Below are 15178 nucleotides of genomic sequence, written 5' to 3'. Positions count from 1 at the left end.
AAAACTTCTTTTGAATATTCTTTTAAAGCATTAAATATGTTTTAAATATTTTAATAAATTTTGTCATTTAGGTGTGGTAGCATCATTAGTTGGTGCAAATAGTAATGTCTTTTATTTTACAGCAAATAGTAATGTCTTTTAATTTATTTTAAAAAGAATCAATAAATATTGTTTATTTAAACATAATCATCAGGATAAAATAGATAAGATAGATAAATAGCTTTTTTATTTAATATTTTTTTATTTAGTTATAACTTCAGTTGCACCAGCCACAACAGGTAACTTCGTACATTTATTTTAATATACTTGAATTACATTTGTTACTTGACTTTTCAAGGAATAAATATTGTTTATTTCAACATTATCGTCAAGATTATATAAATAAACTTTTTATTTGATAATTTATTTTAGTTGCTTCTGGATCAACTTTAAATAATGGTAACTCATTAATTCATATTTTATTATAGATAAATGTAGATAAGAAAAAGTAAGTTGGAAATTTTTGTAGATTTAAAAGCAGTAAGCTTTTTTCTAAAGGTTCTTTCTATTTTTGGATTAAATCCACTATCACTACATTTGTTCTACGTTTATATAATGTACTTTAGTAATTTTTGTCATTTGAAAAAATATATCTATATTAAATTACACCAGGTTGTAGAAGATAGTTATAGTTTAATGATAAGGTTGTAGACTGTTAGAGCAGATTATAGATCTTTGATCTATTTAATCTATTTAATAACCTACTACCAAAGGGAAAATTTACTGTCAGTTGTTTGTTTGTTTTTCTGTTTAGTTGACAACAATGAAGAGAGAGGTAGTATGTTTAAAAGGATTTTTTATTTTTTTATAAAGTAACTAAAATGTTTTTTAAAATATTGTTGTTGACTTAAAAGTAAAACAGTTGGTTTTTATAATTTTATACAATAAGCCCCAAAACTTAAGTAATTCTTAAAATTATATTGTCAATAATAGTGAAGAAATTTAAAATTCTCAGTAAGACAGCTTTTTATTATTTTACATCAAGTTAGTTTAATTAAAATTTATTTTCTTTAGTTGATCAAGAGAGAGCTAATAAAGGTATTAGTTATATTAGTTTAGTGAATTTATTTTTAAAAAGTTAAGTAGATATTTTAACGTCTATACATTTAAGTGCTTTTATTGTTTAGACACAGAATTGAAGACTGAAATAAGTCAGTGTTTTTGCTATTAGATAATTGTTAATAGGAATTTGTTTATTTGTACTGTAACTGGAATTTTAAAACTTCAAGTACTTAAGCTTTATTTTCTTTTTTCTTTTAGGAGAGTTGGAAAAAAAACTAAGTATAAATTATGTGATTAGTATAGTTAAATAAAGCATTTATATCTGTACACTCAGTAGTCCAAGTCAGTTGTCACATTTTAGAAATTGTCCAGGAGAGAGTAAATAGTAAAATAATTAGTCTTTATTGGCTTTTTTATTCTTGATGGTTAAATTTATGTTTTATTTAATTTGTCTTATTTAATTTGTCTTGAGGCACATGAAATATAATTTTGACAAAAATAAAAAGTTAAATAAAAAAAGAGAAAAGTCATTTCTGAACTACAGACGTTTTTCCTTTGAACATTGTGGGGACACCAGACCCTTTATATTGACCAAACTTTGTTTCACATTGTTGCAGGAAAACAGTCTTTATACCTATGTAGATACTGAAAAACTAAAAAGGTCTCATACATAACCCATTTTCACAAAAAACTGGATAACCGACCTTTGTCTTCTAAGGTACAGATATTAAAATTTAAAGTTTATTTTAGTTTTTTGGTTTAGTTTATAGTTAATTTTAGTTTGGTTTTTATTAGTTTTAGCTTCAGTTATCTTTTTTCTTACTTTAGACAACTTCATGGAAGAAATGAGGGGAATAGGTAAAAAAAATTATAGTTATATTTATTTATATGTAAATATAATTCTATCAATTATTCTGAGGTATATTTTTTGTCTTTAGTGTCTGGTAGAAGCTAACTGGTAACTGATAACTGATAACTGGTAGGGCTGTGTTTTAAATTTTATATATTTTTTACGATGAAATATGTGCAATAGGTGAAAGAATTATTTAATATAAATATGACATTTTTAAACTGTTTGCATTTTACTCATAATTTTATTAAAATTAAATTTCTCACAAGTTTAACTCTTTAATTTACTTTTTTTAAATTTATTTTTAGCATCCTCTTCATCATGTGAAAATGGTGAGGTTATGCTTTATATTTTGATTAAAAAAAATTGTAAATATTTTTAAATTTTATTATATCCTTCTATTTGTAATTTTAGAGTCGTTAACATTTGAGAAATATCATAGATATCGCTCCCAACACTCAGGGCCTCTCTCGAAGAGGTCCTTCAATAAGTGGCAAAGTAATGGCGGTATGGATGAGCCATCCTTCAAATGGAGGGCTCATCCATACCGGGGTGTTGGGAGACACCGAAGAAGAAACAGCAACCAAAAGGTTGCAAATGTCTTCTATCAGTGAAGATATTTATAACTTTTTTGTTGCCGTTTTTTCTTCGGTGACTTATTTTTTTTTTTTTTAATTTTGTAATTTTTTTTTTTTAATTTGTAGTTTCTTTTTATAATATATTGTTGTATATTTGGTTTGTTTTTGTCTTTTTTATTTGAAATTTTATTTGTTTTTCACCAATTAAACTTAAATATAGTTAAATTGATTCATTGCCCAATCATCATAATATGATGCTACATTCTATTTGTTAAAAATAATTAATTGGTAGTTTAATTTATTCAAAACACTGCTTTTAAAATTTACTATAAGCCAAGAATATTTAGCTATATAAATGCAATTTATTTATATCTATTTGATTTTTTATCTTTAATGTTTTTAGTTTGGCTCTTTGAAGCATTTGTTTTTTTGCTTTTTAATTAAGATATTTTAAATCTATTGTTATGTCTTTTAAATTTAACTAAAGTTTACTAAAAGCCAACGTGAAATAACGTCGTAAAACAACACTGACAAGTTGCATCACGTTTAAGTATGACAATAGGCTACCGAAAAGCAGGTAAATTGTATTCCAGTTGTTTTTTTTGTTTTGTTTTGTTTTTCTTTTATGTCTACTTATCTGTTACAATTTTTATTTTAGGTTTGTCATACGACGCATTAATGCAATATAAAAAATCAAAGTTTACATATTTTTTACAATTAGTTATACACATGTTTGATTGTAAATCAACTTTTTTTTTGTTTGAAACATATTTGCACTCAATTGCTTAGTTATTTATAATAAATTTATTTAGTTGTGTGCATTTATCGTTTTAAAGACAATTTCCTTTTTAAAAGAAACATGTATCAAGGGGATACCAAAAAATTAATAACTCATAAATAATTTACGTTCACTTCATATTAATCTTATTAACTAAAGTTCATGTTATAAAAAACAAGAATTTAGCTTTAATCTTTCGTCAATTTAAGGCATGATAAAGTGTTATTATTTTGTGTCAGTAACTAAAAAACGTATGGTGTTGAACTTAGTAATGTCTAGGAAAATGGTTCTGCCATACACTGATATGACCTATGTCGGTTGTAAATTACTCAAATAACGTTAAATAATTGGTAAATTAATTTATTTTTATTTTACAGATGGTTTAATTTTTTAGTTTGAAGGCGTTTTTCTTACAGGGTATTAGTTAAGGTTTCGCAACTTTAAATTGTGGAAAACAGTCACTATAAATTAAGTAACAGACCGACCGTAACCCGTATTACGGATTACGGGTTGCTTTCTGCTAGTCTATAATAATAACGGTATAGAAACTTGCACGACCTAACGGAATGACGTTGTTGTGAAAGAAATAGTTTTTGTCATTTGTTGTCATGAGAGAAAACATAAAGAAATACGAAGATAGTACTTTTACTAAGTTGTGGATAAGAGATGCCAGAACTATCGAGAGTGTTAGAAAATCTGTTCCCAAGAAAGCTGCTGAGATGGCACCTCAGATTAAATATTATTTCATCAAGAATTGTTGTATCCATGGTGGTCAAAAATTTAAATATACTGGCGAGGGAAAACGTAAATCTTCGTAAGTTTATATGTTTTTTACATAATAGTTTCCTGTTCTATAATATTTTGATAAATGTTATACAATTTTTACATAATTGTACATTTACTATAATTAATGATTAATAAGCAACATATAAACAAATTTTGCATGTACTGTTCAGATTGCAATCCTAATCCTAGCCCACACAATACTCATTAATAATAATAATACTTTTGTTAATGTTTAATAAAAATGTTAGATTAAATGAAATGCTGATTAGATGTGGAGATGCAAATGGGCATTATGGTGATTCATCATATATCTTATATGATATAAGACAAACTGATTTAGAAATCATTGTGCTCTATCTTGCCTGTGTTCTTCTATCCATTAAAGTACTACACATTAAAAATTGTATTATTTAAAGCATATTCAGGGGTTGCAATTATTTGTTTGATAGTCTCATATTATGTTTTTAAGCTCTGATTAAATCAGTGGTTGAAAACATAATATCAGCCATATGGCTTACAGTGTAAATTATAGTTTTTCAATATATTGAATTAATTATTCATTGATTTCCAGGTTACAAATTAATCATTAAATCAGAAAGTATAATGTAAAAAATTATAAATCATTGATTTAGATTTGTGGTTTTTTATTTACATTATCTGATTTATTGATTAATTTGTATGCTGGAAATCAATAAATAATTAACTCAATATATTGAAAAACTATAATTTAAGCTGTAAGCCATATTGCTGTCTGCTAAAGAGGGCCATTGTGCCTAAGAACAAAAATAATATATTGACCAGGATCAATGCTGATTGTTTAATACGCCATATTTGATGACATATATTTTGTTACGTATTGTAGATAGTTATGGTTATTATGCTAATTACTGTTAAGGACTTTAGCATTGTGTTTATGCTTTTGTAAGTTAGTTATGAAGAGAAGAAAGCTGAGTTAAGAACTTTGTTATTATACATGGCGCTATGAATAGAATTATTATATATAATATAAATAACATTGAATAAAACATTTAACCATGTAAGTCAAACACTGGAAAACAAAGTTAAGATCAAAAGTAAAAAAACAAAGTTAAGATCAAAACTAAATAAAAATAAAAAATTAATAAAAAAAACAACAACAACAAATAAAAGAATGGCAACTCCTATATCAGAAATAAAACCTGAATCCAATCCATCATGCAAGCATAAATGACTGAATTGATGAAACAATTGATTACATCACAAAATCACATAACACAACCTCTTAAAGGAATTCGACCATCCATAGAAGCAGACACATCTGAAAATAAATGGCTAAATTTTCTTGACGCCTGGGTGAGATATAAAAAAGCCATTAAACTAACTGAATCAAGAAAAATATATAATAAATTACCACTGGCTTGCAGTACATCAATTAGCAAGATGCTATTAAATTTTTTCGGTATGGAAAATTTATACAGTTGTGATGCAAAAGCCCTATTATTTATTTATTATAGATACAACTGCTATAGAATAATATTCTGTGAATCTAAAAAATAATTTGTAGACTATGGCAGTCTAATTATTTTTCAGTATTGGTATCATTTTATGATAAATGTTATCAAGTCTATTTTAAAGTTGGAAGACATTATCAGCCTTAGCAACTTCTTTCAGGAGTTAATTCCAACAAGTAACAATTCTGTTAGTGAAAAAGAATTCTCTTTGACAAATGTTAATCTTGGTTTTGTGTTGATTATTTCTAATTGCTCCTGCATGACCTTGGAGCTGATGCCAGTGTGGTTGATTTATTGGGACCTGCCAGTTTACTTTTATAAAGCCATTGGAAATTTTAAAATAATCAATTAACATTCCTCTAATTCTTTTATCTTTAGGGGAGGTAAACTAAGAACTTTGAATCTTGATTCATAATTAAGTTTACATAAAGCAGACACTAGTTTAGTAGCTCGTTTTTGAATTTTTTCAAGATTTTCCATGTTTTTTTTTCTATAAGGATTCCATGCTGAAGAAAATGTTTCAAGATGAGGTCTTACAGATGATGTGTACAAAATCTTGAATGGCTTTATGTTCCAATAAATGAAAGTTCGTTTAAGCATTCCAAGAATACAATTAGCTTTTGATGCAGGTTTTGGCATTGGATTTCCCATTTTAAATTCTTTGTAATTATAATATCAAGGTCACGCTTGGATATTGTTTCCTGTATTTCTTGACCATTTATATAATATTTATGTTTATAAATGTTGTTATTTGTTTTTTTTCTTATATACATAACTTTACATTTATCATTATTAAATTTCATATGCCAGTCTTCAGCCCATTTTGCGGCTGCGTCAATGTCTTTTTGAAATTAAATGCTATCCATTGGATTTTTTATGATCGCAATAAGTTTTGTATCATCTGCAAAAAGCCTAATGAAATTTGTTGTTAATTCTGACATATCATTAATAAATATAACAAAAAATAGAGGTCCTAAACTAGAACCCTGTTGAATTCCGCTAAAGACATTGCACCAATCAGAACAATAATTACCCATAACTACTCTCTGCTTCCTTCCTTTAATGAATGAGCGACACCATTTAAGAAGCTTTGCTTTTGATACCATAAGCTTCAAGTTTTGAGAGAGCAATTTGTTATCAATGAGATGTTTTTTGATCTTTTTTTTATTATTTTTTCTATAATTTTGCATTCTATAGACGTGAGCGCAATGGGTCTATAGTTTGATGGGTTTGTTCTGCTGCCTTTTTTGAAAACTGGTGACCGATTTTCTTTTCCATTTTGTTGGATGCAGCCTACTTTGCATAAATGTTTAAAAATATTTGATAATACTTTTGAGTAGCTATCTGAACAGTTTTTTAATAAATATGGGTAGATTCCATCAGCACCAGCTTGTTTGTATTCAATTTACAAATCAAGTTTTAAAAATTAAGCTCTCGAAAAAATAAGTGTTGAATGATTTGCAGATTGATTCTGTTCTTGATTTAAAATGAGATGTTTTTTATTATTTTGACCAGTGCTAAATAAATTATAAAAATGGAAGTTGAATTGATTGCAAATTTCTTGACTATCAACTAAGGTTATGCAATCATTTGTAATGAGCGAATGTATTTTTTCATGATTGTTCTTTTACTATTTGCATATGCGTTATTAATTTAGGATTTAGTTTAGCTTTTTTGATCAAATTGGATCCGTAATAAATTTCCTGGGCTATAATAAGCTCAGTACACATAAAAACAGTAGCTATAAAATCAATTCAATCAAAAGTTGAAATTGACAATTATACATAATTATTATAGTTTTTTTTTTGGAAACATCTTTACTTCCAACAAGGCTGCTAGCAACCACTATTAAAGTTTAAAGTTACTGGAAGAATCAAGATAAAGATAAGATCATGTTCGAAGAAACAAACTAGATAAATAAGATTTTTTTGAACACTTACACCTTATTCACACGATGTAACATTTGACAGATCATTCTGTGGTACAGGAACATGAACAAATGTACTTTCATGTGAACCCAACTTGAATAAAAATTCCTGGAACATTTGAGGAACTTTTGAACCGCATAGCTAACCCAGAACAAATTAATGTTCCAGAACATTTTTTTGTTTTCGTTAAAAAAAGATGGCACTTTTTTTTGTATGCTTATTTTAATTTTTTTCAGAAAAAGTTTCTTCGTATATGCTTGCATATAATAAAATGTAACAGAAAAAAATTGCAAGATTGTGACTTCAGTGTTGGTTGATTTATGTTTGACTTTAAAATGACTATTTAATGTGAGTTCTACACAAAATTTGAGTTGTGTTTACATTAATTTAAATTAAATTAATGTAAACACAGTTTGATTTGCATTTACATTAAATTTTATTGTAAAAGCAACTCAAACTATAAAATTTTTCACATTAGTTTTCACATAGTGGCATATTTAATGATCAAATATGCAATATGAAGTAAACTATTTATTAAGCAACACCAGTTTAGGCCTAATTAACCAAACTAATTTGTGTCACACTAAAACTTCTTTTTAATTATAGTTAAAGCATGACATAGTCATGCTTTAACTATAGCAGATTAGACTAGAAGAAGATTATTCTTTATTTAAACCTCAAGCTCAAATAATTTTTTAGTCATTGACTAGTTGTCTTTTGACTTTGTTACCATTGAGTTAACTTAATGTAAATTAATATCAAAACATTATTTGAGCTTGAGCTTTAAATAAAGAATAATCTGCATTACTTTACAATCAGTATAAATTGTGTATGAATCTCAATAGTGCATACAAATAATTAATTATGTCATGCAAACTCTAAGCCTTTAGCTAAAGCATTCTTAAACAAAAGTAAATAATTTCTAGATTTTAAGGGTTAGGCATATATCTTGTCTTGAATATGATGTAATGTATTTAGTGTAGACACTAAATACATTACATCATATTTAGTGGCATGATGTAATGTATTTAGTGTAGACAATGTATTCTCTAACCTTCATTGATTTTAATTAAATGTTATGTTTATGAATTTATCTAATTTTAACAATTTGTTCAGGAAGATATTAGTGAAAAAAAGAGTAATTGGAAAAGCATCAAAAACATTTAGTGATTATTCAATTGAGAAGTAGATCATCAATCAATTATGAATCAATCGTCCATCCATATTTAAATTTAGCTGCCTTAAAGTTTAATCAACAAGTGGATCTAATTGAAAGAAATGTTTGGGTCAAACTGAAATTTTCACAATGGTCTAGTAAGATTTTTACTAGAATGAAGGAACTTGAATTTACATTTTTAACTAAATGTTAAAACATTTCATTTCCAGGTTATTGAATTACTTCAACATTTAAGCAAACCTACCAAAACAATTAGAGAACCTATTTCAGTAGTAAAATGTGTCGCGTTGCATTGCATTATCTAGCTTCATGTGAAGACTTTTGTTTTGTGACCAGTCTTTTTAGGATAGTCAAGTATAGAAGAGCAAACTAAAGATCATGCAATTACTCAATATAATTATAAAGATTGTTCTTTTTGCCATCTTAGACTGTAGATACTGTTTTATTTATACAAACAAGTGTTGGATCACTAAGAAGAAATAATGATTATATTTAAAAGAAATCTTTTATTCAAAGCAATTGTAGATTTAAATCTATTTGATAAATATTGCAGCAAAGTTGTTTCAGAGTTTGTCTATGTTTGATGGTGGATTTTGCTATTCCTTTATTGCCTCATTTGTTGAAATCTTATCCCGAGCATTTGGAGCTTAGGGATCTTCAAAAAACTAGAAGAATGGTTGAGAATGCTTTTAAACATTTTAAAGCTTGGCTATGTCTTTTGCAAGCAAACGGAATTTGATATTAACTTTGGTTCAAAAATTATTAATGCTTGCATCACTCTTCACCACATTTGTGAATATCATGAAGATATTATTAAAATAGAGTTACTTTTTTTAAATAATATCATAAAGATATTATTAAAATAAAGTAGAGTTTGCAATGAGAAACTTATGTTTCATCATTGTGATGACTGTCTGGCTGAATCTAATATGGAAAAAATAATTTTGATTATTGCTAAATATCTTAATGAAAGGAACCAATAAATATAAATAATAGTATAATTAACAATATTGTATTACTGTTTAAGCCCTAATCAGTAGTATGTAAGGTATTATCACGTGTTTATTAGTTTATATATAATATAAATTGTTCAAATAAATAAGTTTGTAAATTTAAATAACTTTGTAAATTAAACATTTCTTTTCTCACTAATTTTTTATATATTTCTTCTGACCCAGATGATAAATATTTTGCGTGCATCTGTAATCTTTTAACAAAACTTTGCCTAAAGTATTAGTATGTTCAAAAACTAATAAGTAAATAAATAATTTGTGGGTCAAATCATTATATTTCAACCAATGCCCTGTGGCTCACCATCTCTGATTTTCCTGATTTTTACATATTGTTATGTGCATCATGTAGACAGGTTAAATTTGAAATTAAAGACTTCCAAGTACAACGGTTCAGAAATTATAACCTTACAAACATGACACAGTGGCCCCCCTCCATTTACAAATGGTCAAAACAGACTACTTTAGAGCTGTATAACTTTTTTCTCACTTTTAACAAGTGTCTCATTTTTTCTAGAACTATTTTCTGGATAGTTCTCTCTTTAAAAAAGTGGTTTTTATTAACTTGTGTTAAATTAGAAAAAAATTAGGACCTCCTCAACTTTGGAAAAAATCATAAAATTGTTAAAATATGCCAAAATGAAACTAACTGTAGCATTATTCTGTTCATCCAAGTCTTTACAGATAGCTTTTCTGATTAGCTACTGTTGTCTGCAATAAACGGGCAAAATATAGGCAGCTTGTTGCAGTTTAGAGCTTAAATATATCTAAAAGCAAAATGTCCACTTGCCTAAAAAGTCCAATTTTCAGCCATTTTGAGATGCTTGTAAATTTTTCTAACACTTTGTTTTGATCTAAGATTAACAGCATATAAGACCATTAGACATAACTATCTGAAAATGCAAGCATTATAAACTTGTCAAATCCACTCCAAAAATGCCAGCATTTTTAAATCACCCTATTTTCAATCATCAACGGTTGTATGTGTTACTAGAAACCAGTGTCCCTCTAATCTGCCAACTGGCCTATGTAAAGAGTGCAACTAACTGTAAGTCATTTCCTAATAAAAGTAAAGATATGGTTGGTTGTCCTCTCCTTGATCTGGTCTTTATAGTAGATAGGGGCACAAATAAAGGGGGCAGTAACTTTTTAGAGACCTTCATTATGGTTCAAATAAAGGTCTCTAAATTAATTTAGATATTTAGGTACTTAATACCTAAATATCTAAATTAATTTCAAAATGAAACCATTATTTCTTTAAATTCTATTTTATTATAGGTAATCAGTGGTGTTTATGTGGTCTGGATCCCTCCCCCCCCCCCCCCACTCACTAAGGTGAGGGGGAGAAAGGGAGGGGGTTTGGGGTGGCACCAATCAAATTCAATTAACTTTTAGTAATTTAATTAACTTTTGTTAATTCCCTTTTAAGACCATTACATTGTAAATTTGCCGGAAAATCTCGCACACATTTTTGATAGTTACTATGAAAATTTGAATCTTATGGTAAAAGCATGAAAAAATGCAATAAAGATCTAATGGCTTTAACTGTATATTCATTAGAAAATGATTATGCATGTTTCATGCTAGAAAATGAATGCTTATACCTTTGTAAGTTGGTTGCCCTTCTTCCCCCTTTGATTGGTGCCACCCCAAACCCCCTCCCTTTCTCCCCCTCACCTTAGTGAGTGGGGGGGGGGGGAGGGGTCCAGACCACATCTTGAAGAGTGAAGAGTGATGCAAGCATTAATAAATCAGAGATGGTGCCCCACAAAGTTTTCTTTAAATTAGTTGAAATATAATGATTTGACCCTTTTATGAACACAAAATACGACTTTTCCTTGATTTCGTTGACCATTTGCCAATAGTCATAGGAAGTTCATTATTATTCAACGCTATACCGACTACGGTCAGGGGTGCCGAGAGCCTTAGCACTCCTATTTTTTAAAATTTTCATATATAATCATTGAGGAACTTTGTATTTTATGTATATTCTTATTTTATGGCGCCCCTTGAACATCTGCTGCCTTTCGCCCCTTTCGCCGCTCCTGCTGATAACCCACTATACTATATTGTAAAAATCAATTAAAAGTGGAGCATGAAAAATTGAAAAAAAAACCTTGAATCGCCTGCTATATATATTATTACGGAGCTATCTGAGTCATCAAATCGAAGTTTTATAATTAATTAATTCCTAAAACTTCACGTCTGCAATATTTTCTTCAATCGCTCATGTTTCCAGTCTTTTAAATCCTTTTTTTTATTTTTAAGTTGAGTCTTTTTGACCAACCCAAAGCTTGCAAACTTTGGGTTTGTCAAAAAATCCACCAGGCTATGGGCATTTCATACTTGATATTAGTTATTTGACCTCTTGATATTAGTTATTTGAAACAAAGTTATATGGAAAACTGTTTGCTAAAAAAAATAATTTAGTGTAACTTTATTTAAGGGAAAATCACTCTATTATAACGATTTAATTCTGTTTGCATAAGTTAACGACTGTTAAAGTGATTTTCAAGCGATCTATCATCAAGCTGATTTTATGTGTGAACACTGGAAGGAATATTTTGAAGTAACATTTGTTCTGGAATAATGTTCCGCCGAACATCGCTTGTGTGAATAGGGTGTTAGGAACCAAGTAAAATGATGAGATTTTATTAAATGAAGAATAACACAAGAATTAATTTTAGTAGATAGCACAAGAGATATTAGCTCTTTGGAGCAGCAACTATATTATTTACAGAAAAGAGAAAGAGAAGCAACATTACATTTGACAATGGTTAGAGATTGTCTGCAAGAGCAGGTCCAAATATGTTTGCAATGCGTTTCGGCGTCTTATCTAAAAGAGAAAGGGTATTATTCTAAGATCTGCCGTAGATATAACAACAGTATTCCATACAAAGACTGATTAGAGATTTATAGAGATAAAGAATAGATCCAGGAGTAAGAAAGTGGTAAGCACAATAAAAAGATGCTAGTTTTGCAATTGATTTGATTTATGGTTTCTAGGAAAAATCAGAAAAATGAGATAATCCTAGAAGAAGCAAGGTAAATGACTCAGAGTAAATTACTGTTCATAAATAAAGGAAGATCTAGATTAATGCGATAACGATTAGCTGAAAAAAGCTATTTGTTATCGTTATTTTATCTGAGTTAGAGTTGACTAACCACTGAGAGCCCTGAGCTGTATCAGAAGTGAAATAATTTTTCATCTCATTTTTTTAGCCCTCTCTGAGCCCCTTCCTTATGAGTAGTAAAACCATCTTAAGTCTTCAAGAGATGATGATGATGATGATGATGATGATGATGATGATGATGATGATGATGATGATGATGATGATGATGATGATGATGATGATGATGATGATGATGATGATGATGATGATGATGATGATAATGATGATGATGATGATGATAATGATGATGATGAAGCCCCAATCAAATATCAACCCTAATCACTTACTAGACTGACTGAGGGAGAAGGTGTTGGGGGTGTACACACATCAATTGATTTAAGGAGAACAGGCAGGGAGTATATCAAATGGTTTTGGTTAGGGCAGGCAATGCTTATGAAACAAATTTAAAAAATCAAAACACAAAACAAACAGCTTCAGTGCAAAATATCAAGTTGCTAAATATCAACTCAATCAAACAGCAAATATACATTCTTATTATTATTTTATGTTATCACAACTATTAGAAGTTTACTTTATATTAGTTAGTTTGCTATTATTAAATAATTTATATATTTATTAAATAAATTAAATATTCTTGTATGATTTTCTAGTTAAAATGTTTAAATGGTTAAAATCATTCTAGTTATTATAGAACTTTTAAAAAAGACTGTCCTTTCTACCTGTATTTTAAAGCATCTGAAGATAGACAATCATTAGTTTTGCAAGATATGGATAATAATCACAATCATGAAGTTTCTGAAGTAAGTTATAAGTTTATTTGTTTTATCATACTTCTTCATATTACTTGATTCTCACAAATAAACAACTTTGATTTTTATTGTTTTGTCAAATCTTCTTTTTAAAATCCATCAGATTCTCTATAAACACCTGCCTAATCAATGAAAGCTTCCAGACTATGCTATTCATAAAGCTAAAGAGTTGATAAATTTAAATCCAAACAAAAACCTGCTGAAAAGGAATTAATTCTACAGGCAAAGTTATAACTCTTAGAGATATGTCGAATATTGCTGCTTCATCTCACAAAAATGATAGCTGAAATGATATCACATCCTTTGTAACAACTTTAAAAGAAAAATATAGTAAGTAGTCTTTAAAATGCTTTTGCACTTTTGTTGCTACGTTTACTATTAATCTATGAATATATTAAAATTTAATACACTTAGAAAATGCAGATATTCATAAAATATGGTTAAAAGTAAATGCTGATAGACCAAAAATGTTTGAAAAAATGTTGCCTATAATGCTTAAAATAATTTTTGTTTGACAAGTTTATCATTATAAAAACGTTTTTATTCAAGCAGTTTCTATTAAAAGCTTTGTTATTACAATAGAACTATAGTTGTATCAAAAGTAGTTTGCGTGGTAGAAATTGAGAAGAATTATTTGCATTTGAATGTTGAATGAACGAGTTTGATACTTAAATATCTCATAAATTCTATTGAAAAATGTTTTTTGAAAACCTTTAAATTAAAATAAAGTTTAAATTTAAATTAAAATTTAAATTAAATTAAAGCTATTCAGGACCATGTTAGGTTATCCTGCTATTCTTAACATACAATCCATTACAGCCTGCTTCATGTTAATGTTAGGAAGGTGATCTAGTTGTAAAAATTGCTTCAACTCTTTGATAGTGGATAAGTTTTACATCCATTTTTCTACACAAGTGTGGAAAAATGGATGTAAAACTTATCCAAAATTCTTAATAGTAATGGCTCAACACAAAAATAAATTTGCAGATTATGCTAATTTTTTAAAAGTATATTTCATGTACTCAAAAAGAAGTAAAAACTATTTGCATAAAAAATATTATTAAATATATATTTTTAAATATATTTTTAGCTGCAAATGTTGAAGTTTCAACAGATCCAGAAGGGATTTTTTTAAAGATTTATATATACATAGTGCATATAATGCATATCCTGAGTTTATATGTATGGATGCAACGTATAAACTATTAAAAAATCAAATGCTTGTTTATATTATACTTTGTGAAGATATTGCTGATTAGTATATTTCTTTATGTATTTTGTGTTTTAGTTAAAAAACTAACAATATGTTTTGCAATATTGATAATTTTTTTATTTTTAATAATGCTATTATATAGGTGAAAGTGAAGTAGCCACTGTAGGTTTACTTACAAATGAAGATGCAGAATCATTGAGGTTTGATTTGTGTAGGCATACAATACATGCATTAGTAATGTAGGTATAAATATTCTCAAAAAATGCTCCAAATTTTGTATTATATTTACTGTACTATAGTGACTTAAAACATCTTGTGTAGCTTACATTGGAAAACACAATCCTGGTACCTAAAACTGCAATCCTATATTCTTATTACAATTAG

The 15178-nt window shown here is 27.9% G+C and overlaps 1 long non-coding RNA gene across 1 annotated transcript; it reads left to right on the top strand.

Moving 5' to 3' along the window:
- The first annotated feature begins 3828 nt into the window (after positions 1-3828).
- On the top strand, positions 3829-13913 carry LOC136089451 (uncharacterized). Its single transcript, XR_010643064.1, has 3 exons — positions 3829-4061; positions 13464-13572; positions 13685-13913. It is a non-coding gene; the product is annotated as an uncharacterized LOC136089451 (long non-coding RNA).
- The last annotated feature ends 1265 nt before the right edge of the window (positions 13914-15178 follow it).

This window comes from Hydra vulgaris, chromosome 13 (assembly GCF_038396675.1).
Source record: "Hydra vulgaris chromosome 13, alternate assembly HydraT2T_AEP".
NCBI lineage: Eukaryota > Metazoa > Cnidaria > Hydrozoa > Anthoathecata > Hydridae > Hydra > Hydra vulgaris.
The sequence above is the reverse complement of the archived record's forward strand: the minus strand, read 5'-3'. Positions and strand labels throughout refer to the sequence as shown.